This window comes from Jaculus jaculus, chromosome X, assembly GCF_020740685.1.
Source record: "Jaculus jaculus isolate mJacJac1 chromosome X, mJacJac1.mat.Y.cur, whole genome shotgun sequence".
Taxonomy (NCBI): Eukaryota; Metazoa; Chordata; class Mammalia; order Rodentia; family Dipodidae; genus Jaculus; species Jaculus jaculus.
The window spans coordinates 53,318,451-53,340,011 of record NC_059125.1 but is presented as its reverse complement, the minus strand read 5'-3'; the positions used below and the strand labels follow the sequence as shown (position 1 = coordinate 53,340,011).

The following is a 21,561-nucleotide window of genomic DNA, read 5'->3' as shown; positions in this document are numbered from 1 at the left end:
TGTGTGGTGGTGCACGCTTTTAATCCCAGCACTCAGGAGGCAGAGGTAAGAGGATCACTGTGAGTTCAAGGCCACCCTGAGACTACATAGTGAATTCCAGGTCACTGTGGTCTAGAGTGAGACCGTACCTCAATAAAACAACAAAAAAAAGAAAGAAAAGAAAAGAAAGTCTTTATGATGTCTTTCAGAGCCTAATAACAATCTAGAATCAGGTATATTCCTTCAGCAGCAGAAAATGTCTAGATATCTCTCTCTCTCTCTCTCTCTCTCTCTCTCTCTCTCTCTCTCTCTCTCTCTCTTTGAGGTAGGGTCTCATTCTAGCCCAGGCTAGAATGTAATCTAGCCTGTGTAATCTCAGGGTGGCCTCAAACTCACAATGATCCTCCTACCTCTGCCTGGGATTAAAGGCATGTACCACAATGGCAGGAACTGTGTCTTTTTAAGGAGGTGGGATGGTGGTTTTCTGTAAATCAGTATGGCCTGGTCAGAGATGGAGCAAAATAGCTGACCACTCTTCAAAAATCCAACAATGTTCATCAACATCTTGAGACTAATGATTTAAGAATTTATCCTGGCACTCCTGGTTCATACCTATTTTACCCCCTTAGCCATTTCAAATCTCATGTCAACACATGCCTTTCTAGTCAACCTTCTAACTCAATTTAGTCAAACCACTGTCCAACACACCATACAGCCACACGTGGACAATGTTATCCTGATGTGTGTATTAACTAGCAGCTTCTCACCTAAAAAACATTATGTGACTACCCATCACTGAACCAGGTCTCCTAACCCAATAACACACCAATACAGCAAGAAGCAACCAGATCAATTTTGAATTTTTTCTTTATTCATTGAGAGAATGTATGGACACGCTAGGGCCTCAAGCCACTACAAACATACTCCAGATGCATGTGTCACTTTGTGCATCTGGATTTTCATAGGTACTAGGGAATCGAACCTGGGTTCTTATACTTTGCAAGCAAATGCTTTAACTGTTGAACCATCTCTCCAACCCCAGATCAATTTGGATTCCTGTAACCCTTAGGTCTCCCTCACCCCTTTTCTCCTTTTTAAAATATATAAGCAAAGAGGCTGAAACTCCCAAAAGCAGGGATCTGTTCCTCCAGAACACAAGGCTTCCAGGTAAAAAGGCCCTAAACAGGGCTGGAGAGATGGCTTAGCGGTTAAGCGCTTGCCTGTGAAGCCTAAGGACCCCGGTTCGAGGCTCGGTTCCCCAGGTCCCACGTTAGCCAGATGCACAAGGGGGCGCACGCGTCTGGAGTTCGTTTGCAGAGGCTGCAAGCCCTGGCGCGCCCATTCTCTCTCTCTCCCTCTATCTGTCTTTCTCTCTGTGTCTGTCGCTCTCAAATAAATAAAAAAATAAAAATTTTAAAAAAAGGCCCTAAACAGAAAACTCAAGAAGAGCACACTCAGCCTTCCTGCCCTAGGCCCAAAGGCCACCTCGCCTGTGTCACATCTCTGCACAATTTTCCATGTGCTCTTTGCCCAGAAGTGTGTTTGGAACTTTGCAAGAACCTGTCCCAAAGTGTCTTTTACTCTAATTCAGAAATTTCAAGGTACCTTTACTTACTTCCTTGTGGTGCTAGGCTCCTACCTTGTCCTAAGGGACCTTAAAGGAAGACATCTTGCTTTGTCTCAGTGGGCTGGAGATGTTTATTCAGAGTCTACTTGCTATCAACTTGAAGAAACCTTTTGGCCTGAAAGTCAATGTGCCTTCATCGGTCTCTATTGAACCCCCTTTCCATACCTAAGATATAACCATGATGTCAATGAGAAGAAAAATTAATGAAATAAAGAAATCAATTTGAGGTTTGGACAAGAAATTCCTCAAGAGAGATTCTAAGAACAAATGTATAAACATAAATTCTTAGAAATAGAAAGCTGAATAAATCAAATACAAATTCCAATAGAAACTATCACCAATGCACTGTATCAAAGACAAGAAAAAGTATCAGAGATTCACAACAAGATTTAACAATTGCTTTAAGATAGCAAAGAATAAAGATAAAGAATAAAAAGAAGTCATGACCTAAATTTTCAAAATGTCTGGAACACAAGAAACTAACCCTATAAGTCTTTGGTGTAGAGAGAGAGCCAAGATACACACTAAATGATTCAAAATCCTACTCTAAGGACTAGGGAGATGGCTTAGCAGTTAAGCACTTGCCTGTGAAGCCTAAGGACCCTGGTTGGAAGCTTGATTCCCCAGGACCCACGTGAACCAAATGCACAAGGTGTGGCACATGCATCTGGAGTTCATTTGCAGTGGCTAGAGACCTTGGCATGCCCATTCTCTCTCTCTCTGTCTCTTTCTCTCTCTGTCACTCTCAAATAAATAAAAATAAACAAGAAAAAATTTTTAAAAACTACTCTATAAAATTATAGCAAACTCAGTTGGGCGTGGTGGTGCATGCCTTTAATCCCAGCAATCGGGAGGCAGAGGTAGGAGGATAGCTGTGAGTTCAAGGCTATCCTGAGACTACAGAGTAAATTTCAGGTTTGCCTGGGTGAGAGTGAGACCCTACCTCAAAAAAAACATGTCTATATATATATGATATATATAAATATATATATATATATATATATATTTGAGGAGTTTGCCATATATATGTATATATAATATATATTTTATATATATTCTATTATATATTAATATGTATAATGTATATATTATATAAGATATATATATATATATATATATATATATATATATATATATATATGGCAAACTCCTGAAATTTAGGGAACAATATTGACATTTAAGGTCAGAAGGGAACTAGAACTCAAATTATACTTGTCACATTTATATTATAGTTAAAATACCAAGAGTACAGAATAGAGTGGCCATGCTGGCAATAGCCTAGGGAGGACACCTTTTGGAAACCTTTCCACTTCTACCATCCGAGCTGTCCCAGGACCACAGATCGAGGAGGGGTCATTTACTTCTCCATGATCCATTCCGCCTGGTGCTCCCAAGATGGTGAGAACTCAACTAAGTGTCTCCTTAGCTAAAGAAACATGATGCATATAGAGTGGGGCTTCAGGCAATCAGCAAGTGGCAGGTCTATGGACTCGAAGGCTGTCCTGTATGTTTGTTTGTTTTTTTAATCTCATACCCCTTCCTCCCCTGGTACCAGTGGTACTGGGTAAAGCAATGCCTTAAAAGTCATGCTACCAGAAATCTGAGGTGTGTAACCTGGACAAGTATATGACTAAAAACAAGGCCTAAGATCTGTTTGAACAGAACAAAGAATTCCTGAGGCATGAAGAAGTGAATAAATGGAGACCCCAAAGAGAAACTTCTGGGTGACCCCAGCCTGTAATTATAACTGGACAGTAAGAGCAAGTAGCTTCTGCATGTGAATTTCAGGGTTTCCAAGCTGAAGCAGGCGCCTTGAATTACTATTGCACGGACTCCACACTGGGAATTCATATTGACAAATGTGAACTACATCACTCTAAATCCTTGCTGTCATTCAGCTTTGAGAAGTCTTTCATCATTCTCCTGGGTAACTTCAAAAGAGATGAAGCCTTCACAGCTATGTTTATGAACAGTGATGACATCACAGTAATGTCAGATCTCAGCTGCCTATTGAACCATAAATTCCCTCATATTCTTCCAAATCCTAGGGGAGAGGGCTGGCTCCACTGCTTAGAGATGCCTGACATAATTGTCTTCCTCAGAGCTTTGCTGGTTGAGCCCTTGTGGTGGTTTGATTCAGGTGTCCCCCATAAACTTAGGTGTTCTGAATGCCAGGTTCCTAGCTGATGGAGATTTGGGGACTAAAGCCTCCTGGAAGCAATGTATTGTTGGGGGTGGGCTTATGGGTGTTATAGCCAGTTTCCCTTGCCAGTGTTTGGCACACTCTCCTGTTCCTATTGTCCACCTATGTTGGCCAGGGAGTGATGTCCATCCTATGCTCATGCCATTGTTTTCTCCTGCCACCGTGGAGCTTCCCCTCGAGTCTGTAAGCCAAAATAAACCCCCTTTCCCACAAGCTGCTCTTGGTAGAGTGCTTTCTGCCAGCAATGTGAACCTGACTACAACAGCCCTGTTCTATGGAGGACTGACAGGTGTGTGCCAGCTACTTGATACATGCTTGGCTTAACATGACTGTCTAACAGACCAAAACTTTCCTTTGGAACCCACAGAGAAGACAAAAAGAGACACCCACCTCCAATAGCTTTTGCCCTCTGGATGACCATAGTGGCCAAGTAAAATGGGCCATATTAAATTCTGCAGCTAATCCTTGGGTATAACATTCTTTCCTCAGGCAGGTCTTCTGTTGCCATGGACTGTAGCCCTCAGATAAGCCAAAAACAGAGGCAGGGAAGAACTCATCATGCATCCTGCTATATCCTTGGAACCCGTCTTAAAGAGTAAGCTGATCACCGTTAGCTCAAAGAACTGTTTGGCTTAGTCCAGTTCTAGTAAGATACAGACAGTAATATATTTTGGTCATACCAAGAAGGTAGCAGAATCTACAGAGTTATCAGCCTCTGCCATCACCTTTGAGGGGGGTAGAAGTGAGTGTTCGTGTCTGTAGCATATCCAAAACTTGGATATTAAGCCGAGCGTGGTGGTGCATGCCTTTAATCCCAGCACTCAGGAGGCAGAGGTAGGAGCATCATTGTAAGTTCAAGGCCACCCTGAGACTTCAGAGTGAATTTAAGGCCAGCCTGGGCTACAGTGAGACCCTACCTTGAAAAACCACAGAAAACTTGGATTTTGTTAATGGGAAATATAGGAATCTTTCCCCGATGGCATCTGGCAATTTGTCAACTAATGAACCAGCCATTAGATTCATCATCTTAACTCCTCCAGTCGTTATCAAATTCATTAAGACTTTATCCTCTAACTCTCACAGAGGAATCCTAGGTAGTTGAACATAATGAAACTGAAAATGTTGTCCCCCAGAAAAAATATTCATAGCTATCACTTTTGCTTAAATACATGGAAAGTGGAGCAGCAAACCCTCCCTGTTGGCTTTTTTTAGTTTATGTTTTATTTATTTACTTTGGTTTTTCAAGGTAGGGTTTCACTCTTACTCAGGCTGACCTTGATTTCACTACATATTCTTAGGCTGGCCTTGAACTCATGGTGATCCTCCTACCTCTGCCTCCCAAGTGCTGGGATTAAAGTTGTGCGCCACCACACCTGGCAACAAATTTTTTTTTTTTTTTTGGTTTTTCGAAGTAGGGTCTCACTCTGGTCCAGGCTGACCTGGAATTAACTCTGTCATCTCAGGGTGGCTTTGAACTCATGGTGATCCTCCTACCTCTGCCTCCCAAGTGCTCGGATTAAAGGTGTGCGCCACCACGCCCGGCTTAATGTATTCTTTTAGTGATGTACTGAGGAGTGAACTCAGGGGCTTTACAAGTAAGCCAGTTGCTGTATCACTATTATGCTACGTTCTTATTTCATCACTGAATTTTTTTTGCTTTGGTTTTTGGTTTTCTTTTATTGTTGTTTGTTTTTCGAGGTAATATCTCACTCCGCTCCAGGCTGACCTGTATTCACTATGGAGTCTCAGGGTGGCCTCGAACTCATGGCGATCCTCCTACCTCTGCCTCCCACGTGCTGGGATTAAAGGCGTGCGCCACCACACCTGGCTCATTACTGAATTTTTAATTGGATTCATCAGCCATTTCATTTACAAGAATTCTGCTTGGAATATTTTCAAAATTTCTATCTCTATGTTAAATTCCATGTTTATACCCTATATTATCTTCCTTCATTTTTCTAGCTCTTTCATTACTAGTACTGTCTTTGAAATAAATTAACATTTTTTTACAGTTAACTTGAATTCTTTGTGCAGCATTTCATCAATTTTTATAAATTTGGATTTAGTTAGTGCATAATTATGAACTTTATAGAAGTCATAAAAGTATTTCTTTTATTTATTGCAAAAAAGTATTTCTTGCTGGGCATGGTGGCGCACGCCTTTAATCCCAGCACTCGGGTGGCAGAGGTAGGAGGATCGCCATGAGTTCAAGGCCACCCTGAGACTACAGAGTTAATTCCAGGTCAGCCTGGACCAGAGTGAGACCCTACCTCGAAAAACCAAAAAAAAAAAAAAAAAAAAAAGTATTTCTTTTCATTCTATTTTATGATTTGCAGATCTTTTGGAATTGATATGTTATACTTTTATATGGTGGTATTCCTAATGACCAGACTTTTCTTGGGAGCATTATCCAAAATATGGCTGTGAAGGAAGAAAACAAATTTCAGTAACAACACAACAACAAATCAGATATAAAAATATATACGTAGGGGCTGGAGAGATGGCTTAGTGGTTAAGCGCTTGCCTGTGAAGCCAAAGGACTCCGGTTCGAGGCTTGATTCCCCAGGACCCACATTAGCCAGATGCACAAGGTGGTGCACTCATCTGGAATTATTTTGCAGTGGCTGGAAGCCCTGGCACACTCATTCTCTGTCTCTCTCTGCCTCTTTCTCTGTCTGTGACTCTCAAATAAATAAATAAAAAATAACAAAAAATATTAAAAATATATATGTATAAGTAGGTAAAGGAATAACTAAAAACATCAACTCTACCCCTAATACACTAGAAAACGTGGAGGCTAAAATAGTATAGGATAACATAAGTTAAAAATTAAGCTGGGGGTGGTTGCACATGCCTTTAATCCCAGCACTTGGGAGGCAGAAGTAGAAGGATTGCTATGTATTTGAGGCCAACCTGAGACTATATAGTAAATTCTAGGTCTGCCTGGGCTAGAATGACACCCTACCTCAAAATACAAAAAAAAAAAAAAAAGAAAAAAGAAAGAAAGAAAGAAAGAAAAGAAAAGAAAAGAAAAAATTAATGCGGTTGGGGCTGGAGAGATTTCTCAGTGGTTAAGGCACTTGTCTACAAATCCTAATGACCTGAGTTCAAGTCTCCAATATCCACATAAAGCCAGATGCACAAGGTGGTGCATATGTCTGGAGTTTGTTTGCAGTGGCTAGAATCCAGGGCCCATTATCTGTGCCCATTCTCTCTCTCTATCTCTCTCACTCTCTCTCCTTCTTTCTCTCTCACACAAATAAATAAATAAAACATTTTAAAAATTAATAAGTTAAAGTAATGGTAAATAATTAATTTAAATAGTAGAAGCAAGACTGGATAGAAGGGTCAGAAGTTAAGGTTCTTGCCTGCAAAGCCTGATGATCCAGGTTCAATTCCCCAGTATCCATGTAAAAATGCATGCACAAGGTGGTACATGAGTCTCAAGTTTGTTTGCAATGGCTACAGGTCTTGGCATGCCCATTCTCTGACTATTTGCCTCTTGGCTTAGCAGTTAAGGCACTTGCCTGCAAAGCCTAAGGACCCAGGTTTGATTCCTGGGTACCCACTTAAGCCAGATGCACAGGGTGGCACATGTATCTGGAGTTTCTTTATTGTGGCTAGAGGCCCTGGCAAGCCCATTCTCTCTCTCTCTCTCAAATAAATAAATAAGTAAAAAATTTAAAAATCACAGCTTATTTCATAAATATGTATAAATATTATGGAAATCAGAATAAGTTTTAAGTATTAGCCGGGCGTGGTGGCGCACGCCTTTAATCCCATCACTCGGGAGGCAGAGGTAGGAGGATTGCCGTGAGTTCGAGACCACCCTTTGATTCCATAGTGAATTCCAGGTCAGCCGGGGCTAGAGTGAGACCCTAAAACCAAAAAAAAAAAAAAAAGTTAAGTATTTAAAAACTGTGAAAAAATAATATACAAATAAATTTAAATAAGTATTTAAATAAGTATATAAATAAAATGATGCAAGCAGAAAAAGTGAACTCAAGCCCAGGCTGACCTGGAATTCACGATGTAGTCTCAGGGTAGCCTTGAACTCACAGTGATCCTCCTACCTCAGACTCTCAAATACTGGGATTAAAAGCGTGCACCACACCACACCCAGCAGACTCATATTTTTAAAAATATTTAATTAACTAATTGTGGTGGTTTGATTCAAGTCCCCGCCGCCCAACCCTGCATAAACTTAGGTGTTCTGAATTCTAGGTTCCCAGCTGATGGAGATTTGGGAATTAACGTCTCCTGGAGGGAATGTACTGTTGGGGGTGAGCTTATGGGCGTTATAGCCAGTTTCCCCTTGCCAGTGTTTGGCACACTCTCCTGTTGCTGCTGTCCACCTGATGTTGGCCAGAGGGTGATGTCCACCCTCTGCTCATGCCAACATTTTCCCCTGTCATCGTGGAGATTCCCCTTGAGTTTGTAAGGCAAAATAAACCCCCTTTTTTTCCCCCACAAGTGGCTCTTGGTCTGGCGATTTCAACCGGAAAGAGAGAGAGAGAAAGAGAGAGAGAGAGAGAGAATGGGTACGCCAGGGACTCTAGTTACTGCAAATGAACTCCAGACACATTTGCCACCTTGTACATTTGGCTTTACATGGATACTGAGGTATCAAACCTGGGTCCTTTGGCTTTGCAGGCAAGTGCCTTAACTGCTAAGCCATCTCTCCAGCTCAACTCATCTTTTTATGGGTCTGAAACAACAAAAAGAAATCTCTCATTAAAAAAAAAAATCAAAAATTGGAGAATGGAATTTCAAATGGGAAAGTGTGGGGGTGGGGAGGGAGGGAATTACCATGGGATATATTTTATAATCATGGAAAATGTTAATAAAAATTTAAAAAAAAAGAAAGAAAGAAAAATAAATAAAAAAATAAAAAAATAAAAAAAATAAAAAATCAAATAACCTTAATCCCAGCACTCGGGAGGCAGAGGTAGGAGGATCACTGAGAGTTCAAGGCCACCCTGAGACTACAGAGTGAATTCTAGGTCAGTCTGAGCTAGAGTGAGACCCTACCTTGGAAATCTAACTAACTAACTAAATAAATAAATAAAAAGTCAAAATATGATAGCTTCACTGATAAATTCCACCAAATATTTTAATGAGTAACACTAATCTTCCTCAAATTCTTCCAAAAGGTTGAAAAGAATATAATACATACAAACATTTTTTTAAATAAGGCCATCATTACTCTGCTATAATATGCAGAGAATACTATTATAAAAGAAAATTACAATTCCATACTAATGATGACCAAAACTGAAAACAATTTCAACCAAAAATTAGCAAATAAAATTCAACTGCACATTAAGAAGTCCTTCACGATAGCCATACAAGATTTGTTCAACAGCTGCCTGGGAGGGCAAGACCACACCAGAGAGGATGGGAGCAGGGCTGCGCCCCACGCCATTAATCTCTTCTTCTATTTCAGAAAGCTGCGAGAATTGAGGACAACTAAAATCTGTTAACAAAACAAGGATAGCTCACTCCCTGGCAGATGAGTCACCCCTCAGCCAGCAGCTAGGCCCCAGGTGAAAACAGAGGAACTGGTGAGATGAACAAGAGTGCTGCTTCCATAGTGCGCCTGATAACCTGGGACAGGGTGATGAGGATGTTCAAAATCCACCAAAGGGCTGGAGAGATGGCTTAGCGGTTAAGCGCTTGCCTGTGAAGCCTAAGGACCCCGGTTCGTGGCTCGGTTCCCCAGGTCCCACGTTAGCCAGATGCACAAGGGGGCGCACGCGTCTGGAGTTCATTTGCAGTGGCTGGAGGCCCTGGCGCGCCCATTCTCTCTCTCTCTATTTGCCTCTTTCCCTGTCTGTCACTCTCAAATAAATAAAAAATAAATAAATAATTAATTTAAAAAAAAATCCACCAAAGCAGAAACCCAGAAGCTGCTGAGAGCTCAACACTAAAGTAGATTAAAACACATACACTACGGTTCAGGGAATTTTGTGGGAGAGGGGGTGGAAAAAACATAAGTGCCACCTGTGGGAGGGAGTATCCAGGGACAGTGCTCCCCCACAGCACAATGACTGACTGCTGTTCTCACAAGTTATAACTCACAACCCCATGGTGAATACCAGCAATTCCACCAAGGGGAGCCCTCATTGGTAGGCAGGAGGGAAATGATGGTACCAACATATGATGTGTCCATACAAAGTTCCTACTTAATAAAAATAAATAAATAAAAGGATTTGGGCTGGAGAGATGGCTCAGCGGTTAAGCACTTCCCTATGAAACCTAAGGGCCCTGGTTTGAGGCTCAATTCATCAGGACCCATGTAAGCCAGATGCACAAGGGGGCACATGCATCTGGAGTTCATTTGCGGTGGCTGGAAGCCCTGGCATGCCCATTCTCTCCATCTATCTGCCTCTCTCTCTCTCTCTCTCTCTCTCTCTCTCTCTCTCTCTCTCTCTGCCTTTTGCTCTCAAATAAATAAAAATAAACAAAAAATTTTAAAAAATGTTTGTTCTATGGGTATAGAGCTAGTCCAAACATCCATAAATGTATATAGGTGATTAATAGAATAAATATGAAATTATTATTATTATTTTATCATTTTCATTATCATTTCAGTAGATGCAGAGAAAACCCTTGATAAAATTCAAAATATTTCACAGTCAAAACTTCAAAACAATTACATTCAATAGGAAGGTGCCCTAAGCTTATTCTTTTTAAAAAATATTTTTAATTATTTATTTGAGAGAGAGAGAGGGAATGTGCATCTGGTTTACGTGGGTCCTGGAGAATTGAACCTGAGTCCTTTGTCTTTGCTAGCAAGTGCCTTAACCACTAAGCCATCTCTCCAACCAATAAACTCATTCTTAATAGGGGATAGTTGAAAGTGTTTTCTCTAAGACCAAGACAGGTATTCCTACTCTTGCCATTTGAATTCAACAGAGTACTGAAGGTCATGGATAGATAAATTGGACAAGAATGAAATGAAAGGCATGAAAATAGAAAAGTATAAAAATTGAAGGTATTAGCTGGGTATGGTGGTGCACGCCTTTAATCCCAGCACTCAGGAGGCAGAGGTAAGAGGATCACAGTGAGTTCAAGGCCACCCTGAGACTACAGAGTCAATTCCAGGTCAGCCTGGGCTAGAATGAGACCCTACCTCGAAAAATCAAAAAAAAAAAAAAAAGGTATTATTATTGGCTTAAAACATATTCTTATTTGTAAACAAGACAAAACAAGGTTCCACTAAAATGGCCAAAAATCACCAACAATTTGAATAAATTTGCACAATATGAAATTAACATATGAGTCAGCTGTGTTTCTATCCACAATGTGAATAATTTATGAAAAATAGATCAGTAACATAATCACATAAAAAAAATACCTGAGGCCGGGCATGGTGGTACAAGCCTTTAATCCCAGCACTCGGGAGGCAGAGGTAGGAGGATCGCCATGAGTTTGAGGCCAGCCTGAGACTACATAGTGAATTCAGGTCAGCCTGAGCTAGAGTGAGACCCTACCTCAAACAAACAAACAAAAAAACCTGATATACTTTAGATCTGGAAGTGCCTGAAAGGACCATGAATTAAATGTTGGGTACTTGTGTGGCACTATTGGGAGATAGTGGAAACCTTAAGAGGTAGGGCTCAGTGGAAGGAAGTTAAGTCTTTCGAGGCATTACTTTGAAGGGGATTATGGTACCCTGGCCCCTTCCAGGTATGAAGTGATCAGTTTCCTTTGCCACATGTTCTCATCTCAGTGTACTGTCTCACCACAGGTCCAGAAAATGGGTCAATGGACCATGTACTAAAACTTCTAAAACTATCAGTTATAATAAAATTTTCTTCCTTATAAGTTATCTCAGGTAATTGTTCATGGTGATGGAAAATTGAGTAACACAGCAGCTATAAAGCTATAAAATTATTCAGAGTAAATTCATCCAAGAGTGTGAGAGATTTGTACACATAGAAAATAGTATAACATTAATGAAAACATTAAGATAGAAAATACATGGACAGATAACTCATACTTATGGTTGTATAAATTAATATTGTTAAAATATCCTAGCTACACAAAACAATCTATAGGCTTAATGCCCTCTCTACCAAAATACTAGTGAAGCTCTTCGCATACATAGAAAAAGTAATCTTAAAATACATTTGTAATCACAAATAAACTTTCAAATCACCACAGCAATTTTTACCAAAAAGAACAATACTGGATGATGTTGACACTAAAATGGACATGTAGAATTAAGAACAGAAGAGAAAGTTAAGAAATAAGTGATTGCATTTTCATTCAAATTATTTTGCACAAAAATGCCAACAACACACAATAATAAATGATAATCTATTTAATAGATAATGTTGAGCAACCTGGATACAACCATACAGTTAAAATATCAGATCTTCATCTCACATCACACACAAAAGTCAACTCAAAACATACTGAAAATATAAGTGATGCTTTCATTGTTAGCCTGAGAACTTCCTCCAGGTAGATGGTGGTAAACATTGAGGAGACAAAACTCATCAAAGCAGAAAATCAAAAGTTGCTGAGAGCTCAACACTAAAGCGGACTTATGAAACAATCTCTAAGGTTAGACAACATTGAGGAAAAGGATGTAAGAATGTAAAGAATGTAAGAGCCACAGGATGAGGAGTACGCAGAGGCAATGTTTCCCCCAACATACACACATACACAGAGAATGACTGGTACACTCATGACTTCACAGTGATTACCGATAAACCCACTGAGGAAGGTCCTCACTGTAATGAGGGGCATTAAGACTATAACCTGGACGCCAGGCGTGGTGGCGCATGCCTTTAATCCCAGCACTTGGGAGGCAGAGGTAGAAGGATTGCCGTGAGTTCAAGGCCACCCTGAGACTCCATAGTGAATTCCAGGTCAGCCTGAACTAGAGTGAAACCCTACCTCGAAAAACCAAAAAAAAAAAAAAAAAAGAGTATAACCTGGGCTGGAGAGATGGCTTAGCGATTAAGCGCTTGCCTTTGAAGCCTAAGGACCCAGGTTTGAGGCTTGACTCCCCAGGACCCACGTTAGCCAGATGCACAAGGGGCACATGCATCTGGAGTTCATTTGCAGTGGCTAGAAGCCCTGGCACACCCACTACTCTCCTCTCTCTCTCTCTCTCTCTCTCTCTCTCTCTCTCTCTCTCTCTATCTATCTCTCTTTATCTCTCTCTGCCTTTTTCTTTCCCTGTCACTCTCAAATAAATAAATAAAAATAAAAAACAAAAAAATTAAAAAGAGTATAACCTGATGGGGATATGACCAATTTTCAATAATTTTTATATAATAAAGTTCTCAAATTTAAAAAAAAAAACACTGAAAAATATAGCAAAAGGCTTCAGATTGGAAAACTACTATAAGGAAACAAAGAAGGTAAATTCCATGACATTTTTCTGGGCCATGATAGTTTTGGCTAATAACTCCAAAAGTACTGGTGATAAATTCCATCTAAACAAATAGGAGCACAAAAACTTAACTATTTCTTCACAAGAAAGAAATTAATCAAGAGTGAAGAAACAATCCGTAGAGAAAAAAAAAATATTAGCAATCCATATAACTGATGAGGAGCTAAAATCTGAAAAACTGAAAACAAAACTAATAGCAAGCAAGAAAGTCAGTGAAAAATATGAGTGAATGATCTAAATACACATTTCCCAAAAGACTTCATGCAAAAATAGACAATAATTAAATTAAAAATATTCAACATCATTGACTATCAGGTAAATGTAAATTATAAAAGAGCACTGAATCCTAGATCACCAGAGATACTAAAATTAAAACTACAATGAGTTATCATTATGCACCTATTAGAATTGTACTATTATAATTAAGAACAAGAACAAGTGTTGGATAGGATGCTGAGTAAATGAAAATCTTACACACTGTTGTAAATGAGTACAGTGTTTGTAAATAATGTAAAACCGTACAGAATTTACTCAATGGACTAATCATAGGACTACAATAAGATGTAACAATATCACTGTGAGCTGTATGCTTAGAGGAACTGAAATCAGTATGTCAAAGAGAGGTCTGTACTCCAATGTTCATTATAACATTGTTCATAATAATGGAGATATGGTATCAACATAATCTGTTAATAGATAAATAACAATTGATGATAAAATGCTACATGTATTTATATAACCACTATTCAGCCATAAGAAGGATTTTTTTTTTGAGTTAGGGTCTTGCCCAGGTTGACCTGAAATTCACTATGCAGTCTCAGGCTGGCCTGGAACTCAGTGATCCTCCTACCTCTGCCTCCTGAGTGATGGGATTAAAGTTGTGATCTGCCATGCCCAGCTAGAAGGAAATCTTATTGTTTTATTTTCAACATATATGGACATGGAAGGCATTATGCTATGTGAAATGAGCCAGGAACATGACAATTCATATTGAATTTCCAGTTATAGTGGAGAGTTTACATAAGGCCAAAATAGGCTTCATCCTAAAGAAAGAAGCAGAATAAGAGCTTTGTAAATACATGAAGGAAGTGAAAGAACACTGGAAAAAGAACCCAGAAACTAAGGCTCAGAACTAAGAGGCACAAGTTAAACACAGTCTCAGGTATACAGTTCTGTGGTAGGGGAAGGGGCCTCAGAAATTACTCCCAAAAGGTAAGCCACACACAGGCCAGTCTTCAAGCCCACAACCCTCATGAGCCTCAAATCCAGTTGTCATTTTTTTAAAATTTTTTTTTAAATTTTTTTTTATTTAAAAAAATTTTTTTGTTCATTTTTTATTTATTTATTTATTTATTTATTTTTAAATTTTTTGTTGTTGTTGTTCATTTTTTATTAATTTATTTGAGAGTGACAGAGAGAGAGAAAGAGACAGAGAGAATGATTGAGAAATGGCGCGCCAGGGCTTCCAGCCACTGCAAACGAACTCCAGACACATGCGCCCCCTTGTGCATCTGGCTAACGTGGGACCTGGGGAACCGAGCCTCGAACCGGGGTCCTTACGCTTCACAGGCAAGCGCTTAACCGCTAAGCCATCTCTCCAGCCCTTTTATTTATTTATTTGAGAGCAACAGACACAGAGAGAAAGACAGATAGAGGGAGAGAGAGAGAATGGGCGTGCCAGGGCTTCCAGCCTCTGCAAACGAACTCCAGACGCCTGCGCCCCCTTGTGCATCTGGCTAACGTGGGACCTGGGGAACCGAGCCTCGAACCGGGGTCCATAGGCTTCATAGGCGAGCACTTAACCGCTAAGCCATCTCTCCAGCCCCCAGTTGTCATTTTTGATGAAACAGTGATTGGCCTGAAGGATTGGACAATGGAGGAGAGAAAATCCCATTTTGTCAGACTGTATAATGTGGAGGGCAGTGGCTTCTGTGGTTTGACATCATCTTGAATGAGAATCTTTGAAAACTAAGCTACGTGCCAGTGGGGGAGAGAGCACTAAGGTCAGGGAAAAGCCACAGGTTAGGAGCCTTAGTTTGGTCTATCACATCCCCTAAATGAGAGAAGGCCAAGAGGGGCAGTTGTGGAGAGCAGGCGGTCATACATAGCCAAAGGGGAGCCTTATCTGGAAGGTGCCCAAGAGGAGACACCTTCACAATTTTATGGTCTGTAAGAGATATCAACTGAGCAATACTCTGAAATCTGATAGCTCTAAACCTGAAGCGATCAGGTGGAACAAATGTCAAGTTAACTATCTATTCATTGTCGCAGAGTACAAAAATTCTAAAGTTCTGGGGATATACATGATATTCCCAGTGCTATCCCTCAACCAGCATAATTAATACTCAGTAGGCTTTGAAAGTGTAAAGGTAGGCCCTCTGAACTGATCTTTTTGTGGTTGCTTCCCACAATCCCAGTGAATTTGGGAGACACCATTCAGCTAAAATAACCACTGCAGAAGGTGTAATTTGGGGAGTTTGGGGGGATGGAGAGAATGTGACTAGCCTACAAAGTGGAAAAAAAGAAAACTATATATGTAGTCAGCAGAGGGCTCCAGTATGCAGGGTAGATCCTGCTTTCTGATTCAGCCTGTTAACCTGTGAATTTTGATTGGTGAGTTGAGTCAATTGATATTCAGAGTTATAATTGAGAGGTGTGAGTTAATTCCTGACATGTTGATAATTTTGTGGAGTATGGGGTTTTCTTGGTCTTCATTTGCTTTAACAACTCTTCTGGTTTAGATTATTGTTTTTTCTCTCTCCTGTAGCCTCTTGAGTATGCTTATTCTTCTCTGTGGTGCGCAGTTTTCCATCAGACTTCTCTGTAGGGCTGGCTTAATGCTCATGTATTCATATAGCTAGATTTATTATAAAAGTTTTTCTTTCCACTTATGCTGTCAGGGATAATTTTGTTAGGTTTAGGTCAGCAGTCATGGTCTTTAATATTTTACATACTCTATTCCATTCCAATCCTTTCTGGCTGTTAGTATTTCTATTGCAAAATCGGCTGTTATTCTGAGGAACTTACCTTTATAAATGGTGATCTGTTTCTCTTTTATAGTTTTTAGTACCCTTTCTTTGGTGTGCTTAGTGTTTTAACTATAATGTGATGTTGGGGAATTTCTTTCCCGGTACTATCTATTTGTTGTTCTGTATGCCCCTTGTACCTGCATGGGCCTTTCTTTTGTAAGAGTTGGAAAATTTTCTTCTATAATTTAATTGAAGATTTTTTTTCTTGTTCTTCTTGTTTTTCCATGATCTGAACACTTGGTCTTTTTAAAATGTCTCACATTTCTCTTGTGTTCTGACCAAATAGATTTCTTTTTTTTCTACATGGCATTGATTTTAGCATCCTGATCTATTTCCTCTGCTTTGTCCTCAAGTCCTGATATTCTGTCATCCACATGGTCTGTTCTTTTGGTATAGCTTTCCTGAGAACTTTTTAATTGAGTTATTTCACTCTTAAGTTTTGTTTATTTTTTAAATTATTTTTTGTTTATTTGAGAGTGACAGAGAGAGAACGAGGGGGAGAGAAAGAGAGAGAGAGAGAGAGACAGAGGATAGTGGGTGGGCAAGGGCCTCCAGCCACTGCAAACGAACTCCAGATGAGTGTGCCCCCTTGTGCATCTGGCTAACGTGGGTCCTGGGGAATCGAGCCTTGAACCGGGGTCCTTAGGCTTCACAGGCAAGCGCTTAAGCGCTAAGCCATCTCTTCAGCCCTTGTTTATTTTCTTATTCAGCATCTTTATATTTTTGTTGAAGTTCATTTTCATGTCTTAATTTGACTTTCTTATTTTATATAGGTACTTATTTGTGTTTTAGAGCTCATTCAGTTATTTATTTGGGCCCTCTTTGAATTCATTTGGGTGTCTATTGAGTTCTGTTTATTAGTTGATTGTTTGAGTTTCCTTGGATTTCATTTAGGCATTTGTTCATGCTCTCTTTAAATTTTTTGTATGTATTTGTTATATTGTGCTTTGGAATTCTTTGATATTTACTCTAAGATTTTCTCATTGGAGGTTTTAACTGTGAGATTAGATATACTATCTTGCCTTAGTTTCTTGTGTTAGATGTTTTGTGTTGGGATTTGCCCATCTGGAGATAGTGCCTTTGTTTGGCAGAGAATGGAACAACAGTGGGTCCACTGGGACACAAGGCAGGCTGGGACCTAGAGTGTTCCCCATAACAAACACAGTTTGTATCTCTGAGGGAGAGAGGAAGAAGGTCACCACAAATTCACTGGGCCTGGGCCAGGACCCTTGGTGTACTCATGTATAGGATGGGAGGAAAAGTGGTTGAGTGTGAACTCACCCAGGCCTATGCCCAACTGGCTTGATATTCCTGGTTCCAGGTGGCCTACAGCAGGGAGGTGGGACAGAGGAGCCATTTAGAAGACCACCTGGGGAAGGGGTTGTGCTGGCTGAGTATACAGGCATCTGGATTGAGGCCAGGAAACTAGTGAGAGCTTTCAGGGCATGGAGTCCTGTGCCTGGCCAGCCTGGTTCTCCTGGCTCTGGAAGTCCTATATGCACCTTAGTTCTGGAATGAGTTTCTATCCCACTTATGCTGGGTTGTTAAAAGGCTTTCCTCCTTTTCCATCTTTGCATTCTTTCAGCTTATGTCTGCTGGCTCGGTAGGAAAATGGTTTAGGCTTATCTGGGCTCTGAGCTGTGTGGGGTAGGGGTAAGCCTTTGGATTCCTGTCAGCGTTGTGGTGTTCCTGGTGCTGGAGTGTGGGGAAGGAAAAGTTGTGGAATGTTGTCTGTTAGTGTTGCTGTGGAGCTCAACTTGTCCCCTATCCTCTCCTTAAGTTTCTTCCAATTTGGCAAGGCTGTTGTGGGTGCGGGGGAGCATTTCCCAACAGTTTCTCAGGCTCTCCCTGGTGCTTGCAGGGCATGGCTGTTGAAGCATGTGGATGCTTTTCTTGGCAGATGGCCTGAGCTGATCACCACTGGTTTGCAGCAGCTCCCTTTTACTTCTTCATTAGATTCTTGCTCTGCTTAATAAGTTCATTTAGAGATCTGATCTATTTCTAACAAGAAGTGTATTGTGCATTATCTTGGCTCTTTCATTTCCCCGGTTTCTGTAGTGAGGCTCCTATTCCTTCTTACCTGGAATTGTTATTTATTCTTTTTAATTTTTTTTGTCTAATTTCTCATACTTTTCCATTTCAAACACTCTTCTCAAGTGTGTTTTTTGACTTTGGTTTAATTAACTTTGTGTCTCTTCTACTTTTCCACTTTTTTGCTCTTTCCTTAATCTCATCCACTATTTCCATATTTACTTTAAATGATTTTTAACATCACAGCCTATTTATTCTACATTGGCTTTTCCGTTTTCTATTTGATAGTAAATTGTGATTATTTGTTGGCTTAATTTATTTAAGTGTATTTATTTACCTTGTACAGTTTAGTGTTGTTGTTGCTCTAACAGGTTGTTTTGCTTCTCTCTGAGTGCTACTGGATTTTGAGCCCTCAATAGTATGATGCTCTTAATATGAAGATTTAAAAATGAAATAAGAAGAGATATCTAAAACAACAGTTGTATAAATAGCAACACATAAACACAAGAAATATGGCAAAGCAAAGCAACATGACTCCCAAAACCTAGCTTGTCAACTGCTGATGTCAAAGATATGGGTAAGATGGTAAATGAAAATCTCAGAAGTTTACAAGCAAAAATTATCAATGATGCCAAGAAGGATATAAATAAGCAGATGAATAAACCAAGGAAAACAAATCAGGACCTAGAGAGGAACCCAACAACACAGAAAAATTGATGACAAAATCAGCAGTATAGATGGAAAGTCAATAAAATGGAAAAAAAAATTCAATAAGAAATTTATGTTCCAGAAAGCTGCTGAAACTAAGTAATTTAAGGCTGGTTTGCAGTTCTTGTAAGGAGACCTTGTGGGTCTACTGTGAGATGCTGTGAAGGTGAACCCTAAATTGCAATGAAGACCCAAAGATGTTGGGTCAATGTGTAGGTAACTAACATACTAAACCAGACCATATGGTTCATAAGCCTTTGGATCTGATTTGTGGGAGGAATGTGGAAGAGTTTGGGCTAGAAAAGCCTTACAATGCTATATGTGAGTAGAGCTTAATAGGCAGTTCTGGTGAGGGTTTTAGAAGATGAGAATGCTGAGAGAAACACAGAAAGTAAAGTCTCAGCTCATATTTCAAAAGGGAACAAAGGCTCTAGTGAGAACTGGTCTAGAGGTAGCTCAATTGAATATATTCTGCCCATGTTCTGAGAACTTTACTGAAGTTGAATTTAAAGTTAATGGACTAGGGCTGGAGACAAAGCTTAGTGGTTAAGGCGCTTGCCTGCAAAGCCAAAGGACCCAGGTTTAATTTCCCAGGACCCATGTAAGCCAGATGCTTAAGAGGGCACATGCATCTGGAGTTTGTAGCAGCTGCAGGCCCTGGCAGGCCAATTTTCTCTCTCCCTCTGCCCATTTCTCTCTCAAATAAATAAAGAAAAATCAAATAATGAAGGAATACACCAAAAATATTTTTATAAATAAATAAAATTGGAGCTAGGAGTGGTGGTGCACACCTTTAATCCCAGCACTCAGGAGGCAGAGGTAGGAGGATCACTGTGAGTTCAAGGCCACCCTGAGACTAGATAGTGAATTCCAGGTCAGCCTGAGCTAGAGTGAGACCCTACATTGAAAACCAAATAAATAAAATTCATGGACTAATTCTTTTGTTGGAAGAAATATCAAGAAAATTAAGCATTTTCTTTGTGTTGTAGCTTCTGTTGACAGCCTATTCAGATTTATAGTAAAAGAAAGAAGCAGTGAAAAGACATAAAAATGTAAACTTTGACATGGAAAGAAATGTGAACACATATAAAGTTCCAAGCAAGGAGATTACAACCAACCAATGGGCTGTAATTGTTTAGAAGACTAGCAGCATTAATGAGAGGCCTCCTTCTCTACACTGCAACAATAGGAAACGTATTCTAACGACAAATCACCACCCATTGAGAGCTCTAGGTTTTAGAAATGATTATTCTTTTAAAAAGAAAAGGCCTAAAATATGAGTGCTGCTGTCAATGCTAGCCTGAGAACCTCCTCCAGGGAGATGGTAGTGGATACTAAGGAGATTCAAAACTCATTAAAGCAGAAAATCAGACGCAGATGAGAGTTCAACACTAAAGGAGACTTATAACGCATCCTTCAAAGTTCAGGAAACATTGAGGAAGGGGGGGGGAAATAATGTAAGAGCCACAAGGTGAGAAGGTGTACTCTGAGGCATTGTCTCTCCTCATAGAGACTGACTGGAGCATTCATGACCCCACAATGAATACAGATAACTCCACTGAGAAGGGCCCTCACTGGTACGGGGATGGGGGAAAGAGAACATAAGAATTTAACCTGATGGGAATATGACCAATTTGCAATATGTTCATATAGTAAGGTTCTCAATGAAAATTAATGAATCTATCTTATAAGAAGAAAAGGCCTAAAGTGGGTAATTGGCAGACTCCTTCCCAAGCTAATAACAGTGCTTGGTAACATTCTCTGCATGCTAGTTTACAGCATGAAAAATATTCAAGATTGGAGGGATCATGGAATACTATACCATAGTTCTAGATTGCTTCTGAGGTGAGGCAATGTGATGCAGAGTCACAGTTCCTGATAGGCAATTGCATGGAACTATAAAAATGAAGCTTAAAGCAGAGGCCAGTAAGTTAAAAAGGAGACATAAAGGGAAGAGAAAGGAAGGGAGGAGGGTACTTAATAGGTTGATATTGTATATGTATATGTATATATATATATATATATATATATATGTACAATAATTGTGCTGGGGAGGTAATATGATGGAGAATGGAATTTCAAAGGGGAAAGTGTGTGGGGGGGAGGGAATTAACATGGGATTTTTTTATAATCATGGAAAATGCTAATAAAAAATTTTAAAAAATGAAGCTTAAGGGTTGGAGAGATGGCTTAGCGGTTAAGGTACTTGCCTGTGAAGCCTAAGGACCCAGGTTCGATTCTTCAGGTCCAACATAAGCCAGATGCACATGGTGGCACATGCTTCTGGAATTTGTTTGCAGTGGCTGGAAGCCCTGGCATGCCCATTCTCACTCTCTCTCGCTCTTTCTCTCTGACTGTAATAAATAAAAAAAATAAAATCTTTAAAAGAAAAATAAAAAATGAAGCTTAAGTTACAACGGAGATTCCAGGATGGTAGAGATGCTAGAACCATGAGACATTCTCCAAGAAGGCTCAAGGTTCAAAGTCAAGCCAGCGCATGAGAAAGGCTATGTGTACTACAGGTAGCAGAACTAGAAGAGTGGGGCATTTTGAGCTTTTTGGAGCCTAGATG

General features: G+C 39.9%; 1 pseudogene; it reads left to right on the top strand.

Annotated features, from left to right (window-relative positions):
- Positions 1-2,980: 2,980 nt before the first annotated feature.
- Positions 2,981-21,561, top strand: part of LOC101610782 — a 40,094-nt pseudogene continuing 21,513 nt past the window's right edge.